This window comes from Apus apus, chromosome 13 (genome assembly GCF_020740795.1).
Source record: "Apus apus isolate bApuApu2 chromosome 13, bApuApu2.pri.cur, whole genome shotgun sequence".
Lineage (NCBI taxonomy): Eukaryota > Metazoa > Chordata > Aves > Apodiformes > Apodidae > Apus > Apus apus.
This window is the reverse complement of record NC_067294.1, coordinates 13,954,786-13,980,487: the sequence shown is the minus strand read 5'-3', so window position 1 is coordinate 13,980,487 and position 25,702 is coordinate 13,954,786. Positions and strand designations below refer to the sequence as shown.

The 25,702-nt window shown below is 39.3% G+C and overlaps 1 protein-coding gene across 1 annotated transcript in view; it reads right to left on the bottom strand.

The window, feature by feature from the left end:
- TENM2 (teneurin transmembrane protein 2) overlaps positions 1–24,343 on the bottom strand; it is a 600,962-nt gene extending 576,619 nt beyond the window's left edge. The window contains exon 1 of the mRNA XM_051631239.1: positions 24,286–24,343. The gene's annotated coding sequence lies outside the window, so the exon portion shown is untranslated. The remainder of the gene's footprint in view (positions 1–24,285) is intronic.
- Positions 24,344–25,702: the final 1,359 nt, after the last annotated feature.

Sequence of the window (25,702 nt, the reverse complement as noted above, 5' to 3'; positions counted from 1 at the left end):
GTTAGGAAAGATCATCCTTGTGTAAAATCATTTGGACACTTAATTAGAAGTTAAATTACAAGGAAAAAAAATTCTAGTAATTGAACAAAAACCCCCTAGAATTTATACTAAATCATTCAGACATTTTCCATGAGAATGCATGTTATTAAAAAAAAACACATTCACACACACACACAAATGCTCCCTCCTAATTATTTCCATCTTTCTACACTAACCATTACAGACAGCTTCCCTGAAATCCCTACCTTGCAAGAGAATGGGGAAACTGAAAGACACGTGCCTGTTGTGGCACTGTCAGGCTTACTGGGTCACTTGACTCTGTTAGAAAAAACAACAATCAGGGAAGTTATCTAAAAGTCTATCTCCATACTGTTTCAGAGGTTAAAGAAACAGACATCATACTTCTTAATCTCACTTCAAAATGTTCCTATTCTGATCAATCCCAATCTGATCAATCAATCTGTTCAGTTCTGCTGCTGTTCTTCAGTCCTCACATAAATGGCAGAGCAAATAGCATTTGTGTGCCACCCCAGCTCTTCCTTAACACCCCAGCCACACAGCACTGCCTGAAGCAAACTCTGCTGACTTGGAAGGAGTAACAAATACAAGGCCAGGGAGACCTTTTAGACCTCTTCAGTGTCAGAAACCAGGGATAGTCATGGTCCGCATTTTATGGTCTAGGGGAGCAAAGTCGAGGGGTTCTCTAGTTTGCTCCAGCCATGGGTACAGTGGAGGAAAGAAGAAGGAAGAGAATAAAGGAGCTGACTCAGTATCACATATGCTCAATTTAAGAACTGAGAGGAGCAGCTCATTGCATTTCCATTCATCACTATTTAATTCAATCTTCCCTCTATCAGTTTTTCTGCAAGCAGTAGTCTGAAAGGTCACGTAGGAATATATTCACTGCTGCTAAATTTGAAGAAATAAGGAATAGCCAGAATCAAAACAGATGAGCCCCAATAGCAAAAACCTGACTATGTTTGAGTATATTTCCACTTGCTATCTAAAAATTTTGCTTAGAAATGTTCTGACTCAATGATTCACAAAAAACATTGCAACTTCAAGAGCTCCAAAGGCAAAAACCCCACCTCTACCACAATGATAACAAGAGGTCTAAGATACACTCAAAAGACTGAGGATGTAGACACTACCATAGTAAGAGAACCAAAATGGTTCGAGGTCTTGAAAAAATACAGTTGATGTTAAATGGTACGTAGCATATCATAAGCAAGTAAAATAAATTAAATTTTATTTTATTAAATTTCTTAATGATGAAATACAGTTCCTATTCAAAAATTGTCCTAAGACTTATTTTAGCTTTAAAACATATTTTGTTTTCAATTAAAATAAAAATATTTCATTTTGTTTACCAACAGTAGTGACAAGAGCAAATATTTGCAAAATAATTTTGTATAAGAAAACAAAATAGGTACTAGCATCAATTCCTACTAATACAGAATGCTAAGCAGGTTGCCTGACATTAATTTAAAATATTAATTACATTCAGTCACAGGACCATAAAATTAAGCAGTCTAATGTATCAACACTTGAAAAATACACTTGAACATATTTCCCTAGTGAGCAGTGGTCTAAGGTATCAGCTCTTGTAAAATTCAAACACCAGCATTTCTATCCACAGAGTTCCAGTGACAGCACTTAGCTAACAGTTCAAGGAGTTAACAGTCACAGCATGGCTTTCCTCAATCCAGCACTTTTCTTGTAGCTCAGGATATCAGTGAGTATTAGAATGAAACAACTGGCAAAGACTAGTTTCATAGTTCTTGTTCAGAAACACGTGGGAGGTTTTGCAATTTCATTTTATGCTGCAGCTACTGCTTCAGGAAGTCACAGGGTTGGACACAAAGTTTTCCTTGAGAGAAGCAAAGAGTATGAAGAACAGAGAGAATAGCCTACCTATCTTGTCTTGCCCTCACCTATAGGCAGGAGGCTTTGAAGGAGAGGGTAAAGACATAACAGTAGTTTTGCATCCTCACAGATTTTTGAGCTGAAGTAGGAGAGGCCATAGTGCTTTTCTTGAACCATCACATTTCTCTGAGGCCTACCTGCCTGAAATGGCTACAGAAATTGAACTCGTCTTTACAGACAGCATAAGCTATGTCCAGGATGTGGTACAGCAGAAACACCACAGAGCTCTCTCTTCTGATAGGAGAAGTAAAATTATTCATAATGTACTGCTTCTGAACTTACACCTGCTATTCACTTTCACCCTTTTCCTCCCTTTCATCTGTCTTTGGCAGAGTATGTCAATTTTCTATCCCAATAAATACTTCACACATTACCGAGTTACTAGAATTCAAGGTTTAACTAATATAATTTCAGGTCTTGAAAACCTAACCAAGCTCTTGGTAACCTTTGTTATTTACCAAATCATACAAAGTTCAAAACATTGAAGCTGAAGCTTCAAGTTCAGGGTTGCAGCCCATCTTTAACCTTCTATTAATATTACAAGAGAGCTTTTATGGAAAATCATGGTCCTTTAATTATGAAAAATTAGTAATGATTAGCATGGCCATATTTTACAAATAAGAACTCTGCTCTTACAAGTATAATCTATCGTATTCTTCTAAAATTTGGTTTGCTAAATCCACTGGAGTGGAGGGACTTGATAATTCTCTTTTAAACCAACTTCTACACTTTCCCATGTATCTAGTTCTCTACATTTGTCATGACAGATGAAGTAAAATTAAAAATTCTAAACTGTCACCCCAGGGTCAAAGCTTGACAGAAAAGTGTAGTGCAATATTCTTTAAACGCAGTAACAAAATATATCCTAACGCTATAGAGAAAACACACTGTAATTTTTCTGTGTTTATTTACTACCCTAGCCCTTTTCAACTGATGCAATTTTCATGAAATCTAATCAGAACACACAACTCAAATGGGTGTCTCACACTATTCTCTTTTTGAATAGTCTAATTCAATTGCTCACACCAACGGAATCTCGTATTCATGAAGGCATGTGTTTAGGCACAGAGGTTAGATGTCACATCTGTGATTGATAATGTTTGTTTTGTGCTCTGCTTTTCAATAACTCTTCATTTTAAGCAGCATTTTGCTTCTAAACAGGAGTGGGTGTAAGGACACTCAGCATAATGGAATAGGCCAGGTTTAATTCCCTTAATCACTCGGTCAGGGCAACAGAATTAACTGTCCACATCTGTTCCCTCTGAGCGCACATGCTTAGTTCTCCCTGTTATACAATAAAGGAGTGCAGGGTCATGATGCCACATCTAGCCTGCCTTTTCCTCCAAAACTGAATCCACACAGAGGACCCACAGACTGAGACCATAAAACACTTGTGATGTGGCAAAACCAGCTCAGTCTTGAGCCTCAATGGTAACTTTTTATAAAATATGCTATATGTGCCTAAAGCAAAAAGCAGAGCTGTCATACCACTTGTAAAGAGACAAGCAAAAAACCATGCTGAAATCCTGACAAAAAACATTTGCTTATGGAAGGTGGTCTTGACAGACCACTGGAAACAGTGTTTAATAGCACTCAGGGTGATCTGTTCAAACAGGCTTCTAATATTAATTCAAATACAATGATAAAGATGATCTTCAACATCACTAATCACACTGGATAGTGGCTTAAGAAGTCCAGGGAGGGTCAGATTCAAAAGAAAATTTGAAAAGATATAATTTAAAATGGCAATTAACTCAGACTCATTGGTTCAGGCTTCTGACTCCCCTCTGAAATCCTTTGTTTCTGTACTGCTGAAAGAAAGATGAAGGAGGTCAATAGCTCCAAGCCCCTGGTGCCCTCAAAATGGTGATTACCATGGTGCTATCTCAATCTGGAGCCAATAATGACTCACCTGTGCTCACCCACTTTTGACATTTCTATCAACTATGCTTGTTTAAGGATGAACAGACACAGAAATATTAAGTTCAGGAAAAAAACCAAAACAAAACAAACAAAAAAACCAAAACAAACAAACAAAAAACAACAAAAAACCCACACACACAAAAACAAACAAACAAAAACACAACAACAACAACAACAAAAAAAACCAAAACAAACCAAACTAGTTCATGCTGGGAAACAAACCCCAAATCATCCAAAGGGGAAGGGAGGAGTCACCAACAGCCAGGTAAGTAAAGGGAACAAACACGGAGTAACAGACAGGGATCATCTGGAAAGTGAACAAAACCCACTAATTCATACGAACAGCTGCACTGTTTTCTGGTATAAGAAATGTTAGTTTTGGAGAGAAAGAAAATGGTTTTGTCTGTTAAGGCCAAGACCTTTACAAGAAGCTAGGCAGTTAAGTGTTATGCTTCACCAAGATGTTCTCTGCAACAGGTATCTTAAGACATACTGGATGCAAAATAAGAGACTGCCAGGAAAACCTCCAAGCCAGCTAATAGTAGGAAGGTGAGGGAGAACTTTCTGTATGTATTTCATTAAAAAATTATTAAGAATCTTATATTTTGCCTCACACCCTTTTCAGTAACATTTGTGCTGTTCTGTTTGGATGCTGTGACTACTTTCAGACAGCATTTTGTCCTCTGCCTGACCTGAGTTAAGGGTGATTTCAAGATAGCAGGTTAAACACAAAATAATCCCCTCTCAAGGTTCTGGCAGTCTGTGAAATGAGGCAGGAGGTAAGACACCTCTTAACTTCTTAGTACACGATATTCCACAGGGTAATCCAGGAAATGTGAGGCTGAAGGTGGCTGTGCAGGAGCCCTGTGGGCATCCGAGGGAACAGGAGGGTAATCCGTGCAGCCGGAGAGGACGGGGATGCAGCAGGGCACTGGGGCAGCCAGCAAGGCAGCAGGGAGCACACCTGAGCCCTGGAGCCCCTCAGGAGTGTGTCCGATCAGCACTGAAACCTCATCCTCCTGGTAACTGCTACCAGTTCCTGCCTATGCAAGACTCACGACAACAGCACTTCAAACCTGTCTGTGGACCTCCGATTTTATCACTACAGTAAATAATAAAGTGCAAATGAGGATTATAATATTGCTTGTTTTACATGCAGAAGGTCAGAGAGCATGAATTAGTTACTCTCTTGTGTAGGCCACTGCTGACTCTCTGACAGGGAAGCACCAGACTACAAAGGGCACTATTTCATCTCTCGGAGCTAAGTAGAGATGTGGTGCTGTGATCCTGCCTCATCTTGCCCAAGAGCCCACTAACAGCCAAGGAATGCGTAGGAGAAAATAATCAACTACTGTCTGGAGATAAGCAACATATTATTCCTCCATGGTGCAAGTGCGGGAACCAGGATGCAACAGCTGTTTTTCAGTCATGCTATTTCTGCCTGACACTGCTCCCACTACATACACTTCCTTTCTATGCCTTGAAAGGAATAGCCTATATTTATAAATATAGGGAGATAAATAGATGTGTCTCTGTGCATGTGTGTATCTGGTTGTAATGTAAAAGTAAGGACAAAATATCCTTCCCACACACATTAATGCAAAAGTAAAGAGAAAATATCCTCCCTACATACATTTATTTTGAAGTGTGTGTACTAACATTCTTATTTTAGAAAACGGATGGCTTCATCATTGGATTGTGTCCTTATTGCACTTAGCAGCATGAAAAAAAATAAATTAATTCAAAGTAACTCACAGGACAAACAAGTATTTACTTGAATTTCTAAACAGCCCTGCTGATTTCTTTTTCCATTTTGTACTATAATCTGAAGCACGTTAAATGGAAAACTGTGTTATGCATGCAAATCCTCTGTAAGTAGAAGTGTATGGAAAGAGAATCAGGCTATCGAGCAAAGTCTAAAATAATTTTTCTTCCAGCACAAATGAAAAGTGATGTTGCCAAAAAATGAACATAGCTGCAAAACTAGTTTAAGTAACAAGTAAAATCCTCTGACGTGTTTTTGCAAATTGATCTAGAATTCTTCCAGTGAACAGTTAAAGATATTGCTTGAAACAATTTTTGTAACTGAAACCTTCAGAAACTTTTGCTACAATATCGTGACAGGTACCTAAAAAAGTGATACATCTAACAGCATCCAATCATCACAGCATTATGTGCTCTGTATACAGCAACCGTTTAACAATGTAGCTAAGCCAATTTAAGACAATATGCTCATCCACTAAGCTCTTACAGCTTAGATTGACATTCTTATCCACTTGAAAGTTCAACTTACCATTAATTGTTTAATAGAGTTCTAAATAACTAAATTAGAATGCTACAGTTAATTGTAATTAATGCTGCTGCATATAAAAGCCTACTTTAATAACCAGTAAGATGGCAAAAAAAGATAGCTTTGCATTTTGCTAATGAAGTTTGAATTACACTGAAAACAACTACTTACCATTACCATCTTCACCCAGAAGAAGCTACATTTCATAGGAAAAATACTCTTAGCTGTCATTATTGAGTTTGTAGCAAAGGCATCTGCATTGAAAGCCTTACCCACATAGGCATGTATAGACACATACAAGAATATATATAGTAAAGGTGATACATTTTATCAAGAGCCCTGATTAATATATGGCTCCTAACTGCAATTTACTGTTTTATTCTCTCAAGTCTGTGTTCTACGTCTTTCTCTTGTTTCTATATTCAACTCAAATCTGGGAGGAAAAAACAAAACACCAACAACCAAACAAAATCAAAGCCAAAGAATGCAAAGCATTTTCATCTCCATCTATCTGCCTTTATCTCTTGGTTATATAATCACAGCTGTAAATCTCTAGTAAAGGCAGACTCAGTCAGCACAAAAATGCTGGGTAAGATCTCTCAGAGATGTGATGTGTTGTAGAATCTAAACCAACCGTTAAAGCATAAAAAAGATCCCATTAAATGACCAGATGGGGATGCAATCCTTCAAATCTTCTGCAGCAATGAGTGTAGTGAGACCATGAAATGTTAGCGTCTCAATCATTTGTCTCATAAATAGTGGGAAGGAACTCCAAAATAGAGGGTTTTTTTTTCCTCATGTTTCTCTAAAAATATGCATGAGACTGCACCAAAATGTATCCTCTTTGGTCAAAAAATGAGTACTTGTTTGTTTTCCATTTTGTGAATAAAATAATTTTTATATTTGTGACTTAATATCTACTTCACTAAAATTGTTTATTGTATATGGTGTGAGCATAGACTATGCAGCCTGGAACAGAATTGCGAGTGCTGCTTTCATCTGCTTTGTGTCTATGTGCTATTAAGGAACTGAAGAGAATGAAGTGTTTCCATTGAAGAGAGAAATAAAATGTTATCTTATGTAATAAAGTGACTTAAAAAGCACTAAGACATTCATACTGTATGAATTCCAGTCACATAAGCAAAGATACTCTCCAAGTAATGGTGAACTTGGTGGATAAAGTCCAAAGCAGCACATCCCAAATGGAGGGTTACTAACGGATCTCCACAGAGAAAAAAAAAACAACAAAACAACAACACTCTAACACAATATTCCCAATTCCTAGCTACCAAAGTGATGCACGGTGACAAGAACTAGTCCAGATGCAGCCTTGATTCTTTTTAACCAATAGACTGGTTAAAACTGTTAAACTGGTAGCACTGCAAGAAAAATGGAAGAGTAATAACTTAGAAGAAAGCAACAGAAAACTTAAAAAAAGGACGCAGACCTGGCCTTCACTACACATACACAAAGAACAGGGATGCTCCATCTTGCAGTGGCTTAGTTAATACTGGATTTAATAAATTTTCCTTAAGTTTGAGGCAGAGCTGTTTTCCATGTATTTAGACACGAGGTGCTTGAGTATCACTTGCTAAGCATCACGAAGACTCCAAATTAAGCTGGTCATTTCTATTCAGCAGGTCAGGAATCAAAGCTGACTTAAAAATCCAATATAGCTATCATAGCTTTTGGTTTGGTTTGGTTTTGGGTTTTTTTGTTAGTATTATGAAATGCAGTCTCTCTGAGAATATATTTCCTGTGAACTGTGAAAGAATGTAAGAAATCCTTAGAACTCGCAGGCTGAATCACACACAGAATTCGTATTTCTTGTAACTTCTTGTTTCTGAGCTCCTTCACCTTTACCCAAGGTGATAAACCATCCACCTTTTATGACCTAGCTCCTCTGATGTGCTTACTATGCAAATTTTAGACGACACTTGCAAGCAGCCAGGATAAAGAAATAACTCATTTTCTTCACATCTGCCCTAAGAGTTGGCTGCAGGTGATACTAGATTTTAAGTCCATTCCTGGTACTTGCTACACTTACCACATCCTTTTTGAGAGAAATCATGGCTAAGAGGAAACTTGCATTTTTCACTGTGGAAGGGTGTCAGGGTACAACTATTTGGGCTTTGATATTTCACTTCTAAAAACACACAATAAATGAAAAGCCCGCTCCCAAATAATATGGCACTGAGAATAATGGAATAAACCTTGATTGCCAGTTCATACAGCTTGAAAAAGCTGAGAATTCAAAGTGCCAGCAGACTGAGATCAAGTATGAAAGTTCATAAACTGTTCAGGAAAGACCTGTGACAACACACTTTGGTTTAAGAAGTTTGTCCATGCAACTTTATACATCTAATTTGGAGATGCACAGGCAGATCCATGTGTATCTAAATATCACATGTACATTTTCTGCACTGGCTACTGCTATAGAGAAGGCACTCACACCTAGACAGACAGATATGCCTGAAGCAGAAAGGCCATCATATTTTCTCATCCTCTGTCAGCTTGTCACATACTACAAAATGAAAAATCTGTTCTCAAGTATTAGGCATGCACTCTTTAATTTCTTACATAGGGTACTATACCAATGAAATGATGATGGGCAGCAGTACTGCATCAAGTGAGAGGAGAAAACAACTCCCCTGGTAACAAATGTAAGAATTCCTGCCCTTCTAAACCAGCATAATTCATTCACTTTGTACTTCATATCATAGATCCATTAGAGGGCTAGAGCCCCAACTGCAGCACAGCAGCTGTTTCTCTTACAATGGGCATGTGTTACAAAGGCAGCAGATACCAAAGTAAAGCAAACCCCACACTTGCACAGAGCTGGCCAGTTCTGCCAACACCCATGCCTGGCCCAGGCTGCTCCACCAGAAGGGAAGTACTCGATGCTGACACTACGCTATGCCACTGGTTTTGACATGCCTGGATCATTAGGAAGCAGTGTGAGCTGGTCAACAGGTAAAACAAGTTCTTTAGTTTTCTGCATTACAAACAAGTAGAATAACAGAGAATAGGACCTTAACAAATTCAGAGCCAGCAAGACCATTGACTCTACCCCCTGACCTGCATTCCTGCCACTCTGCAGGGCCACAAGAACCAAATGCACTGAGCATCAGCTATGAATTTGTAACCTTCAGTGCAGAAGCTGAACAATATACACATTTTCTTAACATACCTCTGAGATCTCCATAGGCACCACATTGAACATATTAACACAACTGCTATTCCTTCTCAAACTAGGTGCTATGTAACTTCATTACATTTTTCCCACAACATAACCAAGGATTTAACAGTCATTGAACAAAAATAATCACTACACTGAAGACACAAGAAACCTGTTAGGGTAGGTTTTGCCCCAAAAATACATATTGTGAAAGAGTAACTGAGAAGCAAATCAAGAGACAAACATATTAGAAAATGAGAAAATAAATACATAAACTTTACAAGTATTTTTTAAATTCTCTGACATAGTAAATTTAAGACTTGCATACTGAATGTATTTATTCGCCTATTTTTGTTACCACAGTTAAATGCACCTTAAGGAGGTACACACAGATATGTGTTTTTCCACAGATACAATTTGCTTTATTTATAATCCAAAAAATAATATTAAAACAATATTATGCATGTGTAGTACAATCAAATATTGTAATGTGTGCTACAATGTGCTTTGTTTTTAAATTTTGAAATAATATGTAACCCCCCTTCTCCAATATACTGAATGGAAAAGGAATTTTCCATTAGAAGCCTTTTAGAATATGATGAAGATTAAGGGGTTTTTAAAATATCGGTATCTGGATTCCTTTCCAGTTTTCACATACAGTTTTTAAACTGGGAAACAACATTTTGGTTTGAAAAATCTCAAAAGACATTACAGGAAATATTTAAATTAATAATAATTCTGTAATTAAATACCCCCTCTAAACAGTAATTTGTTTCAAACTTTCTCTTCCGTCTTCATGGCACTAGTAATCAGAAATTTAACTGCTCACACTTAGTTTTCTGAAGGAAACCATATAAATACATCCATATCCTTCCAAAAGTTTAACAAATTTATGTCAACACAGGAACAAAATAAAAGCCTACATGGTGTTGTTTTTTCTCCAAAATAGATTCTGATCAGCAAGGATTTTATGTGAGATTGTCTGCCAAGTCTAAACTTGAAATATACTTTTGCAGTATTACCCTCACGTTAAACTATGGATTCACAGAAAAGCTAGTTGCATAATTTTTTTTCAATACTCAAAGATTTGAGACCATTTTTTAAACTTTTATTCTGTGTTTACTTTCTATCACTCAGCGCAATAATCACATTTGTCTAATGCTTCACAGATGAATGACATAAGTAGGTCATAATACGAATCAGCATGCTGTACAAAAAAACCTACCTTGTAGGCAGCTACTATAGAAATATCACTGGCTGATGACAAATGAATGAATGATTTGCAAATGAAAATGAGAAGAAAACATTCTACAAGAAGCAAACACATTTGATTTTAGCCACAATTTAGAAGCATGTTTACAAGATACTCGAAGACAAGACAGATTCCTTCCAATGCCCGCGCAAAAAAAAATTCCTCTACCTGCTTAACACAGAAAACCTCAACTAACCCAAATCAACAAAACTATCACTACAAACAAACCCCACAAACTTAGAAAACCAAACTTTTGTCATTCTTGCATCACTCAGCACTGATTTTGTCACCTACAGTAAAGGCACAGAGTGGAAAGCCTTCAGCAGCTCCACAACAACATGTTCACCATTGGGCTATCTGTGATGGTTATTCAATCAGGAAAGAATAACAGCAAAACCAGCTTTCACCCAGTCATGCTTTAACTGTCAGGCTCAACGATGTCATCTCACCTAAAATTGTCTGAAAACTAAGCTGGGCTTTGACATCATGCATGAAGCTAAGCAGCATCAGTTCTCTTCCTTGACAGCCTAATAGACTAGGTCTGTTCTACCAGAAATTTCACTGGAATATCTGTTATGATCACAGCTCTGTCATTAGCGGGGAAGAGGCTACTTAACAAAACCTGAAAAAATTACTGCTAAGTTTGTCAGATTTTTAAAACTAACGATCCAGTAGCCATTTGATATTTGACCTTCATTAGAATTTTTTTCATTATCATGTTGCAAAAATCTATTACATTACTGACTGAAGTTATTAGTCACTAGAAAGCCACTACTGTGGTCCCCAAACTGGGGAATCATTACCATTAATTTCAAAGAATACCATTAAAAGAGACAATATTCAATATTTTACTCACTAATTCCACTGTAATTTATATTACAAAAGGAGGCAGGAAGGTTATGCCACATCGGATGAATGGACCTTTTTTCCTGAACCATCTTGTTTTCTAGGAAAGCCTCAATAGTATCTAGGGCATCTGGGGATACGTCTGTGGTATTCAGAGTTCAATTAGCCATTCTGTAGTAATGATACAGTGGAAGTCACAGAAGGCACCTACTTCCACTTTTAAAAAGATCTGTACTGATGAAATACAGGGAAACAAGGAGAAAGGCAAGGCATTCCTGCACAAAGCTATTATAGCTTAAATCCTTCATCTTACTCTATTTGATCTGCATTCCAGGGACTACCATGAATACTTTGCTCCTATTGTCTTCTCCTCACAATATTTCTGTATGATCTAAAGCATGATCTACTTTCCTGTGCTTTAAGTTCTTTCATGTCAAGTCTGCTTACCAAATAAGTACACTTTCACTTTCTTTACATTTTCTTCCATTTTTACTATTCTCTAATTATCCAAGTTTTCAGTTGTCAAAATTCAGAATTCCAGTTCAGTAACTTGAAAAATACATTAAATTGCCAAGAAACATACTTGGAAGACAAGTTGGAGGGTTACTGGTGGATATATGTTCATATTTCTATTAAAAAAATCTAGTTCAGTACATTGTAGAAAAATACAGTTGGGAGGGATGCCCACTGCAAAGTCACCTAATCTGATCCCTAACTGCAAGACAGTATCAATGGTAATGCTATCATCCTAAATGGATGTTTGTCCAGTCTGTACTGTAATATCAGTAACTGTCAGGATTTCACAGCCTCTGCAGATAAAACCCTTCCACTGCTTTACTAATGTTATCACTTAGCGGGGGATTTGGGGTTTCGGTTTTATTTGTTTTCTTTAATTTCTAACCTCAGTCTCTCTTGGTGAAAATGATACAAGCTTTAAGGAAGTCATAAGTGAAAGCAGGGTTGTGCAAAGGGTACAAAAAGTGACACACAGTGGCAACTGTGGAGAAGAACAAATAATCTTTCTGGGCTGGAATTCCTGCTAGCAGGTGGGAAAGCAGAAAGTATAGATGGTCTGAGAAGGAGAAGTCTCGTGGACATCACAACTAAGATAAGCAGAACTCAGAGGTTGTTGATCTGGTAGTTAGGAATTGTGGAGCCAGGTTAAGAGTTCCTTTGTGGCTGTGTTTTGTATGCAGATGTAATGTCTCTGCCGTTACAAGTCACAGCACTCGAGAGAGAAGAGGAAGGGAGCTTGAACTGCAACACACACCAAAATGGGGGTGGGGGGAAGAAGTCTGTCTAACAGTGAAACTGCAAAATCATCTTGCAAAATCTTGAGTAACTCATATACAATAGACTTAGAGACATCTAAATAATTAAAAAACAAAACAGGTAGCTTCAAAGTATAACTAACTTACTCAGCTTTCCCAAAAAAAACGTTTCCCACTGAGACACTGTATTCCACTATAAGCCACTGTATTCCACTATCCACAGGAATAATGGATTAAGTCATATGACTAGACTGAAATAGTCTTTGCCAAGTGTATCCCAGGAGTAAGGGGAGCTCAGCTCTAGTACTCCCGAATTCTGGCTTTTAGTCAACACAGATACAAACTATTTTATAATTTTCAAACATGGAAAGGAAATGAGAAAGAAGCTAACAGGAGGATTTGAGTGCTGCCACCCAGTTTTCATTTAGGTGAAGCACACGTGCTTCTACACTGACAGTCATGGCCACCTGTGAGGTACATCTGCCCTGCTCACCAAAGGATTTCAATCTTTTAGAATTTTAAAGAGAAGCGCTAAACTGGGCAATTACTGTGCTGTAGCCTCAGTAATTGAAAGAGGAAATTGTTCCACAATGTACTAAAATTAATCAGTGAACAGACCACCTAGCTACCTTATTTTTCAGATATAATATAGTTGTTTTTGTGATTTCAAAGGCTCTTGTCCATGTTCAGATGAATCACAACAGGAGAAGACAGCCTCTAAACCAAAGTTGTTTATTGGAAATTAAAAATTGGATTAATTTTTCTTTCCATCCCACACTACTGGAACCTCATCCAACTGTTACCATCTTCCAAAGCACTTCCTAATTGGAAAATTTGCAATTAAAAAATAAAGAAATAAACCACAACAGCAAAAGGTGCACAATTAGTAAGCCTAAAGACATGGATCTTTCCACAAAAAGGGTATATTTCAGGCAGTAAATCTAGTTCCCAAATAAATCCACTATGGTAGGTGTGGAAGGAAAGAATAGTTTGTAAGCTGCATGGGCAGATTTTTGTCTGCTGTTCAGAAGCAGCAGACCCAGACCCTTATCTGCAGGACTGCAACAGCCCTTTTTCTAAGTGGAGAATAAACCTATTTTTCAGTGCATTAGTTTATCCTGCACCATTGCTTCCCTACTAAAGGAAATATTGTTTTCCATAATACAAAAAGCTGTTACAGATTTACTATGTGAACAAACAGATAGGTTGAATAACTAAGTAGGGAAGATGAATAGCAGCTCTATGAACGTCCAAAGTAATCAAAGTGGAAATGAACATTCATTTATAACACTCAGCTTTTAGATATAATCTACTGGTAATAGACACAAATAAGATTTCATACACAATAGGAAAAGTGGCACAAATTATTTATGCAACTTCTGGCAATAAGATAATTAGTCAAGCACAAACATTAAAATACACCTATAACATCTTCCCCATCGATGTCATGGCTGAGGGGTGCAGGCAAGGGAAGAGGTTGGTAAGAAGGTGAAAAGGAGAAAAATTAACTCTATCTAACCAGAGAGATTCATTTTAGGGTCATGGCATCAATGTGATAAATTCACCCCCCAGCCACCTGACACATAAAGATTTTTAAATATACAGTGATGACTACCATGACTTCTGACACAGACAAACCTGTTTGGAATAAATCTAGGGAATTATACTCCCAAAATGTTCATGAACTGACTGAACCAAGTCAAATAACCTTTGGTCACGGAGCTTAAAATCCAGCTGTGCCAGAGTTAAGTTTAGAGTAGATAAGTGAAGTGTGAAGGAAGACAGCAAGGAAGATTTTAATCCACATTTTTGCGAGCTCATCATCTGGACCCAGGAAAGAGTACACCAGCCACAGTCCTTCCAGCTCACCATACCTGCCAATATTTTTCTTTGCAAACAAGGTAAGACACAGAGTAACACACAGCTGCTCTTGAACTATCAAGAGAATCCCTGTTTTACTTCTGTTTGCACTGCATGAATGGAGAGCAATCTTAAACCAAGCATTGAATATTTTTTCTTTAACGTTGGCAATTTTTCGTATGATGTGTGGTTCAAGGACCAATCTTTTTTTTCTTTAAAGAAGAACACTTACAAAAAAGAAAGCTAGCCTTCCCACTCAGTTAAAAAAGTTGCATGTATAACCAAGGTTTGATCAAAAGTCACTGTAACCATTGTGAAGTGTACATTGACTTCAACTGCCACAAATTCAAGCTCATATATATGCTTGTTGCTGCTTATTTTGAAAATAAAACTTGCTAGCCATAAATGACAGGTTCTGCTATACAAATATTATGGCCTACTAAGTACTAAACAGCATTTAATTAGCAAAATCAAAGTGACATCTAACCTTCTTTTCAGTGTCCTTTCAAATGCATCAATTAAATCAATCTGCAAATGGACAACAGTGGGAAAAATGTGTTCCAGCAGAGCTTGCCTTAAGCAGGTGATCCCTTCTCACACACAGCCTGATGAACAACAGCAGGACAATAATGACTATTCACAGTACCCTAGTATTCAAACATAGGTAAATCAGGCTTAATTGTCACTGTATCTAATTTTTGCTATGCTGCAAATTTAAAGATACTCCCTCTCAACAATTCACAAGGACAGTTTCTTTGGAATACCTGCCACATTTCAGCCTTACAAGGACTAACCCAATCTGACTCCTAACACTTGGTTCTAGGGGCCAAGGAATTTTTCACTATCAGAGACACTTTGATATACTGGCTGCATGGAAAAGCTTCGGCAAACAAAGGTAGTACAAAGCAGCAACCATAGGAGCTTCTCAAAAGATCCAAACCCCACATCTCATACTGTTTGTTTTCCATAAGAGCAAGGCAATAAAAAAGTATTGTGGTTGCCCCTTTGCATGGAATCACCAGGGAAGAAGGGAATGACCACTGGGAGCACCAACAGGGTCCAAATGCTGACTTTCCTCAAGAAGACTGCTGAGGCAAACAGGATGACACAGCCCTCCCTATCCCAGTACCCTTGTGCAAAGAGGAAAGGACAGCCAGCAGCTGACCTGAAACTAATCGGGGTGCAACTATAAATCTTAATCTTGCAACACATGCAAGTTCAAGATCTACAGAAGATGTATAAACTCCAGTACTTGCAGTCAATGAAGATTACAGGCAAACAGGGACAGGCACTGAGGAAATGCGTAAGCTGCTCTGTAAAAGAGCAATCTATTAAAGCCTTATATTTTGGATTGTTTGAGAAACACAAGGAAGTCATTACTGCTCCTTTAAAGGAAGAAATAGAAAGGCAGTTTAAGCCTGGAGGGAGCTGGTACAGGATGCCAGCTGAACTAGAGGAACTTTTGCAGGCCCTTGGGATTGCTGCAGAGATAGAAGAAGAGTTTCAGTAAGGTAATTAGAGCTTCAATAAAAGAACAAATACCTCTCAGACAAACCACAGGTTCTTCTCACCTCTCGCCACTTCTCTCCAGCAGTGACAGCTGCTTATGAAAGCAAAGGGAAAGGTCTCTCATTCAACTCATTAGTTAGTAATGCTCACTGGTAATACAAGGAGCACAATTCCAGGCGAAGCAGCCAGGCCTTCCCTCCACTGCTGAGGCAGAACACAGGGCTTGAGGTGTCATAGGTGCTCACTCTAGTAACACTGATGCAGTCGGGGAGCCAAAGGCCATGAATACACTTTTGAAAGAGAAGAGACATGCCTCAAGGCAGGTGAAGCAATATTCAAGTCAATTCAAGTTGTTTTGTTTTTTTTTTTCTGCATTATTCTCCCCCCTCTTCATGCCCCGGAGGGAAAAAGACTGCTGTTTGTAGCCAAGTACCTGCTGCAGGAGGAAACAGATTGCTATGGAATGATGCTAAAGCAGCAGGAAGAAGAGAGACATGACAGTGATCCACTGTTTCTGTGACAATAAACTCAGTTACCACTGGAAGGCATTTTGGTTATCAACGTCCTGGTATCAAAAAGGCTATTTCTCTCCATTGCTCTGCAATGATGAAACAGTCACAAAGTACCTTGAAGACACTTCCACCTTCCAGAATGCCTGTTTTAGAAGGCTTACTGAAATAGGTGTGTCTTTGGTTGGTACTGATAATTGTGACTCCAGAAAAATTCTAGAGCAAGTTCTGCTGCACAGTGAGCCACTTAGGCACTTCTGACCACTGACATGATTTTCTGCAGATATATGCTCTTTGCAGCTGCACTCTCATGTCATCTCTAAACCTCAAGTAGATTCCAAAGAAGAAAGAAGTTGACAACGTTCAAGATTTCCATCAGCATCCCTTAACAGGTAGGAAAGATGGAAATCAGAGTCACACAACTTGCTCTCTATTCTGTAGCCAGGGCCATTGGTGTCAGCTAAGATTTGCACTGGAGTATCATGTACTTCAGTACTGGCTAATGAAGCTGTGACCTCCTAATTTAGCACTGCACTAAGAGACTTAGACTGCTCTGTGCCTAGAGCAAGCAGCTGGAGAGAAAGGGAAAAGGAGATTATTTTGGTAGTTGCAGGGAGACAACTAAAGCTAGCTCACTTCTCAAGGAAAACAAAACAAAAAACTGCTTAGTTGTTTTGGTTGGTTTTTTTGTTTGTTTTTTTTTTTTTTGAAGGCTATATACAAATCTTTATTACTATATCTTGCTTTTTACATTATTAATAATCTACCTGACAGTCTACTCCTCATAAATCTTTCCTGAAAACACTTAACCCCCAAACACACACATTTATTTCAGGTGCCTTAACTGAAATATCTAGATGCAGATTTTCTTCTCAAGGGTTTCATGCAGCTAGAGATGCAGGATAAAGTCCAGAGGGACATGAAGATTTGATCTTAAAGTGAATAAAGCTTATGGGAAGTTCTGATCATCCTATAGGCACTCACTCATCTCTAAACAGTCAAGTTTCCTTAAAAATCTGTTCCCTGTTGCTTCACTTCCAATAGTGATCCGCACATTTACAGTTTCCCTCAACACCGTTTGCCAGTGTTCTTTAGCTGATATTTAGGCCACATGTCTCCAGAACAGAGACAGAGCTATTCACCACGGAAATTTTCTGTGTCTTCATTGTTACCAAACCTTTGTGTGTCACACCGATATTTACATAAACCCGGTTGTGTTTTAGGTAATTGTACACATGAAATATTAACACTCTGGTACATCAAACTGTTATGAGATTAATAAATTACAATCCACTGTCAGTACAGCGTTTACTAGCAGCTATAGTTACAACTATCAAGTTTCAATTAATTCAAATATTCTTCTGTAAACTAAGATTTGTCTAAAACTTCCCCATGATTGAAAGGAGTCTGCCAAAACAATTATTTTTCTGTGTGATTAATTAATAATCTTTTTGATTTTCCAACCCAGTAAGCTATGTCGAAGTGGAAGAGAAAACTACTTCCCTACCCTTCTTTGGGATTAGGTTGGTTTTTTTTTTGGATGTTCACATTTGTATGCTCCCATGCAAAACTATTATACCACCTCACTCTCTCCGAAACCACAGACCAGGATATAAACATTTTCTCTGTGTCAAAACTAAGTAGCAAAAACTTAGAAGAAATGCCTCGACACAAAAACATGCCTTAAGAGAAAGTTCAGTGTTGCAGAATATACTCCTGCCAACCTCTGAAGGCCCATGACTTCTCAAAACCAAATGCACCAAGAACCTGCATGCATGCACATCCAAACCTGTAATCTATGTAAATATGAACTAAGATGACAAGTTATTTTCTTTAAATGCCTAATTCTTCTTTAATGGTGAACGTTGGTATCTGCACCATGGCAGCAGAACTAGCCGAACAGCACGCACTGATGGACATATTTAATGAAATCTTATTTTTAAAATATTCATTAACTCTATTACACTGCATATAACTTATTTTAATTTGTTTCGGAAATCTCATTTAATGCTGCAAGTAGGAAATATGTAACATTGCTCCCTAGAGAATGTGGCTTTTAGACTATGCACTTTTGCTACTTTATTTCAATTGGTGCAAACCCAATGCCTCATTTTTCCCCCAGTATCTGATTCCAACACAGTATTTCCTGTAGCATTGGCAAAGTGTAGCAAGCAAACCAAACTTTATTTTCAAGGAAAAAAAAAAAAAAAAAAAATCTTGTCTCTAGTGTCACTGTTACATTTCAACACTAAATATTCTGCCTTTCTAAATACTCAACCTCTAGATGATGCTGTTGAAAAAGGTGCTTACCATGTTTTCTAGTATGTGATATAATGTTGGAGCTCACTATTTCCCTCAACTTATTTCCCTGTAGACAGCTGTGTTTTAAAGGGGGATTAGAAAAACCACTAGGCAACCTATACTTGCAAAGGGCTCTGGAAAAATCTATTGATTACATTTAATAGGACTTTTTATATTTTGCTGCTTTGAGTGTGTTTACACATCAGCTTCTGAACAGAATGTGTATAGTTTCCACTTACATACATTCATCCACACTTCTTTAAACTTAAATTTTCCACAATATAGTTTACATGTGGCACTGTACAGAGCCATTCAAAAGCACAACAGAACCAACATTCCTAACTTCATTGGTTTAAGAGAAGTCACTTGACTGAACTTTCTCATTTTTTTCCTCTAAAAAGGAATAATTCAAAAGAATAGATTTTTGTGTTCCGAGTTAAGGGAGCACACATAAAACTTGCCAAGAGCTATCTAGATTCTTACATAGCTAACCACAGAATTACAGGGAGACAGGCTCTGTTTGCTCTTGTACACATGCACACTGATGTAAAAAAGATTATTCTCTATCTTAAGTTGCTAAGCTAAAATCAGGCAGACTCATATCTGCACTGGAAGCTTCTCTGGGTCTCTCAGGCTGTGCTTCAGAAAGTTCACACTACCCGATATCACTATGCCCAAAAAAGCCTTGCATGAACAAGGAAAAGCAAGAGAGGACAGTTTTGTTCCCATCACTTATACTGCTTCCCCCAAAGAGCCCATCAGCACAGAGGTGCCTGCTGTTCCTGCACACCTAGGCTGCAGCACAGCTTCAGCACAGGGACAGCCTGGGGGACATACTGCACACCCTGCTCGCCTTGTCCCCCTGGCCTGAGAAACAACAGGTACAGCTGAAGAACTGAGACCATCTGAAGTCTTTTACTAAAGACACAAAGGTAGCTATGGCACGACCCAAACTAGCATGAAAATTCTTCAACAGCAGCTATTCATATTTTATAAAATTTTAAAGATACATTTGTACTTCTGAAGGGTTACGGTTAATGATTTGGCTAAATGTACGCATTTATATACCAAAGAAGTCCCTTAAGAACACTCAACTATCCAAAAACAAAAAGGGTGGAAAAGGATGGTATCCTGCCCTTAATTTCCCCCCTATTACTTGGCTGGAAGTATACTTTAAAAAAAACAACAAACCCAAGCAAACACAAACAAAACAAAAAAATAAATAACAAAATGCCAAGCCAAACCCCCCTACCTCAGAGGACTTTGTTTTCCATTAACCAGACAATAAAATGCATATTCTAAAAAACCTGCTCCTCAGATAAAGAAAGAAGTGTGACTTAGGCTCACTCATTTCCTTAGCTATTACCCTGGAATGTGTCTGGACCCTAACACTGCTGCACAGCAGTTGAATGCAACACACAGTCACTTGCAATCTACTCAGCTAACCAGAAGTTCATAACTCAATGTCATGCAGCTTGCTGCTAAAAATCTTGTGTCTCTACTTGGATGAGTACTAGGTTATTAATGTTCAGCAACAGACATGAGAGTAGACAATTTATTACTATTTGGCACTGGATGTTAATCAATAAAAAAAAATAATTAAAAACTGTTTAAAAATATAATAAGAAATGCAGAGTAACTAAGCTCAGCATGCTTCTTGCTTACCCAAAAAGCCTATCTGATCATGAGTTAGTCAGCAAGGTGGATTAAAAACAGTGTATATGAATCTCAACAGCATTATGAGATCCCAGTACAGACCAAATATTGTGAGACAATTTTTTACACATTGCTGTGGCCACCCAACTAAGCAACTCTGAGTAAAGATCAGAACAAGGGACTCTGTGAGGCTACAGAGATGACCATTACATAAATTTGGTGGTTGGAACAGTATGATGCAGCCAGAGTCATTTCATACTTTAGCTCCTACATAAACTAGAAGTATACTGTACAGGAGCTGTTTTGTGCAGCAAAAAATTAGAGAGATGAGTGGCTACCAGTTGGCATGAAGACATTGTGACACTGCAGGTCAGAAAGTACAGACCAGTTCTGCGTATGTTTAGTATCAGCAAAACTATAATTTCTATTGTAGTGCCGTAAGCATTATATAAAACTATTCTTCTTCACAAAGACCTTGTGAAATTATAAGAAAAGCACAAAGAATAAAAAAGACTGGAAAAAAATTGCCATTTCCACTAAACATTAACCTTCTAAAAAAAAAACGAGTCAGGACTAAAACATCTCCGATCAATCAGTTTGGTAGAAATTAATTTAATTTATATTCTAGAGTTGTATTTCCTGTTACAGATCCAGGGTGGGGGAGGGCAAACTTTTAAGAACTGTTTAAACAAAGGAGTATTATTTAAAGGATCAGTCCAATAATTTTCTGGTCTTGTATTTAAGCACGGACTTCAATGATGCTGACCCTATGTGCATCTTTTGCCAAAAGCATTAAGAAATGAGGGGTTAAATTCACAACAAACTGCAAACAAACACAGAACAGCTTTTAAAACATCATATATTTACTTGAGTGGTCTAAGAGTGGCTTGAGCTTTGTCTCCATCTAAAATGACCTTCAGTTTAGTTTGACCTCTCAGACAAGAAAGTCTAGACATTGACCTTGACTGAACTGAACAAATATTTTCCCTTTTCTGTGTTGTTCTAAATAATTTTAAGCCCAAGATCACTAATACAGCCTACACCATTACTTACTGTAACAGTCATACTGTTCACAAGAAATTTTCTTGACTGCAGAAACAAAAAGGACAGTACTTGACAGGAAAAAGCCAAAGCCATGAACACAGCATATAACAAATTTATATACATATTGTTGGTTTTCCCAGAAAGAAAAGTATTATTTAAGAAGGCAAAGAAATTCAACTACTAGCCCTTCAAATCAAAGCTCCTATCACTGTTAATCTCTGTGACCTAACAAGAAAAAGTGCCTCTTCTATTTCTTCATGCAGCTCTTCAACTTTTAGTATGAAATATTAAAAATTAAACCAGTTCCATTTAACTAGAGAAAAACATCACTAGTGATGTCCATGTGTTAATTTTCCTCAAGCTACATAAACAGTTGAAATCTAACAGCACAAAAACACAATCATTTTGTTTTCATTATCCACATAAAAAATAAGAACATACAGATTTTGAAGATTATTGTTTTCTTTATAAGGACTATCTATCTTAGTAGGAAATGTCTCAAAATGAGCAGAATAAAAATTCAAACACATTATCAGGGTCAAAGCCTTAAAAAAAATATGCTGAGGGTGTGTTAACACTTGGAGAAAAAAAAAATACTTTCTGTGAGTTCTTAGACTGTGCACGCACAATAAGAAACCACAGTTAAAGTTCTCCTCTTGAAATGAATTAAAGCTCAGACCTCACAGTTGGCTTTTTGAATGCCACACAACCTATATCAGTGTATTTTATATTTATTTATTTATTTATTACCCAGTGACTAAAAACCTCAGCATATGGGCCAAGCTAAATTAATTGCCAACCTGGTTACTGGCTTGCCAATACATAGGAAAAAGATGCCCAAATACATTGCATGTATTTTAAATCTCGACAATGGAAGAGATGCCACCTGTCTTTGTCAGACCCCTGTAAAAATCCACTTTACCTAGCACCTACATAAGCCCCTTAGAAAAATACCTGTCATTGTTCTAGATGGTGGAGATTCACCACTTCCTCAATTCAGTATAATTTGGATGATAATACAAATGTCTTGAAAAGAAAATCATACCTCTCTGAATTCTACTGAAGTTTGAAGAAAAACTTTGAGGCTGTACAACCACAGGTAACTACACTAAGCTTGCATAAGGTAACTGGATTAACAGGTGACATTACTTTTTCATTAACTCTGCATAACACGAGATTTTAAATAGCATTCCATAAAGTGTTCCATGAGAATATGAGAAAACTAGACACACTTACTGACAGCTTGCATTCTGTACAGCCTCAGTCAAGCCTTAGTACATTGCTACAATACTACTACTTCTAGACTTTACTTAGGCTACTTCTTTAGGATGCCTGCATTTTTAATTCCTTGGATCTTATGTAATCTTTCAGCAATACAACTAAATGTTACAAACAAGGTCCTCTTTTAATTCTGTGTTCCTGCATTTCAAAGATGTTTTCACCAGATAATACAAGGTTTGGTAAATTTAAACAAGTACATGACAAACATTACAGATGTAAATATATAAATATTTATGTACACACATACACACACAGACAATACATGCCATTACATTTTGAGCCTTTACAAAGGACAGAAGACTTAAGTATGGAAGTAAGAAAAAAAGAAAAAGCATACAAAGCACATAGTAAGTCAACAGTAGTATGAATAATCTGAAATTGCTACAGATAAATGTTGACACTAGCATTTATAAGCATCCTAACAAGAAGTGTTAAAATAGGAGTCTGGGTCAGAGATGAAGAGTAAAGAGCCCAATTTGCATCCATTAAGCCATCTTATGTAAATTTCAGTTTGGGGGGATGTAAGGAACAAAATACTATCTGGTCAAACTGCCACTCCAAGTAAGGTCTAACGGGGACCTGGTCTGGTGTTAGCAGCCCTAGGTACATTGTCTCAGTAACATGCGATACATGCCAGCAGCCTCTGCCTCCACCGCTATGAATGTATTAATAAGTGCAATTTCGAAACAGCTCAATCGCAGGGCTATAGGTGAAACACTGAAGTGCTTCTATATTTATCATCTTTGCAAACAACATAATATAATCGTCCTTTGCTGCTTCCTGCAAATCTGCAGCAATGATGCAAAGCAGCATTTTTATTGTTTTGTTTTGATTTAATTCCCTTTCAGAATACAAATGCCTCCCTTCTTTTATTTCTGCTGGTTCCTCATCAAGACGCACTGTGGAAAACAGTTTCTCAGTCAGCGATACCCTTCAACACTTTTGGCAAAAACGGGAAAAAGAAAAGAAAAAAAAAGGGACCTCAATCCCGAAGGAAAGAGCAAAAAGAGAAGGGGGGGGGTGGGGGGGGAAGGCAAAGAAAAGCGCACCTTAAAGAGCAAAGGCAACATTAAAACACCGTGAAAATACAAGAAATACCAGCGATCAAGGATGAGAATTAAGGGGCAGAAAAGCCGCGGCGGCAGCACTTATTGCAGAGGCGCAGAGATTCCTCCTTCCCTGGAACTCGCGCAACTAATGACCTCTCCAACTGCTGAATTAAACGGCTGCGGGAAACAAAACACTTACTGCCTGGTTTGAAGACACGTATCGTAAGTTGACAACTCTAGTGATGCAATGACAGAAAAGCGGGGATGGGGGGAAGGCGGAAAGCGAAGCGACGGAGACAGAAACGCTGCAGCTTTGGGCGCTGCTGCCGAAGGAGAAGCCGCCCGGAGAGCCCTGGGCATGTAGGCAAGTAAGAAGTGAAGAGCATTTACCAGCAGCAGCAGCGGCAGGTTGAGCAGCCCGAGAGCCTCACACCGTCTCTGGGAGGTAACTTAGCGCCGGTGCGGATTCCTTCACTGGCGAGGGACACCCCTGCCCCTTCCTCCCCTCTGCTCTGCTCTCCTTTCCTCTCCCTTCCCGTCCCGTCCCTCCCCCGAGGAGCGGAGCAGCGGGAGCAGCAGCAGCAGCCTCGCACAGCCCGCGGAGCGGCGCGGAGGAGCCGCCGCCGCGCAGGGCGGGCTGAGGCGGAGGGAGGGAGGGAGGGAGGGAGGGAGCGCGCGCCCCGGAGCCGCCCGCGCGCCCGCCGCGCTCCGGCTGCAGCCCCGCCGGCCCCGGCCGCACGCGCCGCCGCCGCCGCCAGCCAATCCCCGCGCTCGGCACCCGCCCGCGCGCGCGCCTCCCCCCGCCCCGCGCCGGGGCCCCGCGCGCTGCCGGGCGCGGGCGGCGGCGCGAGGAGCGTCCCGGGGGCTGCGCGGGGGGGCCCGGCAGCGGCAGCGCGTGCCCCTGCTGCCCCGAGCGCCCCTGCTGCCCCGAGCGCCCCTGCGCGGGGCGGCCCTCGGCGCGGCGCCCCGGCTGCCCCGGCCCCGCACTGCCGCAGAGCTGCGGGAGCGGCGGGGACACCCCCGGCGATGGGGCGAGGATGGGAAGGGCCGCGGGCTCTGCCGCCCCTTTCCCGCCGCCACCCGCCCCTCCAGCCGCGCCGTGCGGGGCCGCTGCGGGCAGCCCGGGAGAGAGAGGGAGCAGCCGGCAGCGGGCACGACAAGCACCTCGTCGCGGGGGAAAAACAAACAAACAAACAAAAACAGTTAAAGGATTGCTTCCATCTTTCTGACACGAGTTAGAAACCTTTCAACAAAGTGCGCTTCCCCAGGAAGGAAGGGATAGAGCCGTGATCTTCCCCCTCAGCCAGCGGGCATCGGCGTGCACCGCACGGCGTGTCCGTGTGCTGGCACTTCCGAACACTGCGCACAACACTGATCTGTCAGTGAAATTTTGACTATTATTCAACCTTTAATTTTCCCCCTCCCCCTTTGCTACACATCTATGAAAGCACCAATGGCACTAAAAAAAAAAAAAAAAAATTAAAAAAAAAAGGGAGCATTAAGGCAAAGTAGATCAGGAAACGAGAGAGTGGGGAACTGCTAGACACAAGCCTGATGTCAACCTACAAAACTTTGTACAGATTGTTTGGCAAGGCCAGAAGGAAAGCAGCAACTGAAATTAACCAAGATATACAGAAAAAGCAGTGAAAAGGAGCCCTAGACATGGGTAATCCGCAGCAGCATGGATAAAGGTGCTGCTAAAACATAACAAGCTTCCTGTCTGTACTCCATAAACTAGGCAACTTGGGTGGAGAAATTAAGTAAACTAGAGCACATTGGATTATGTGTAGCTAGGAAAAGAATACTG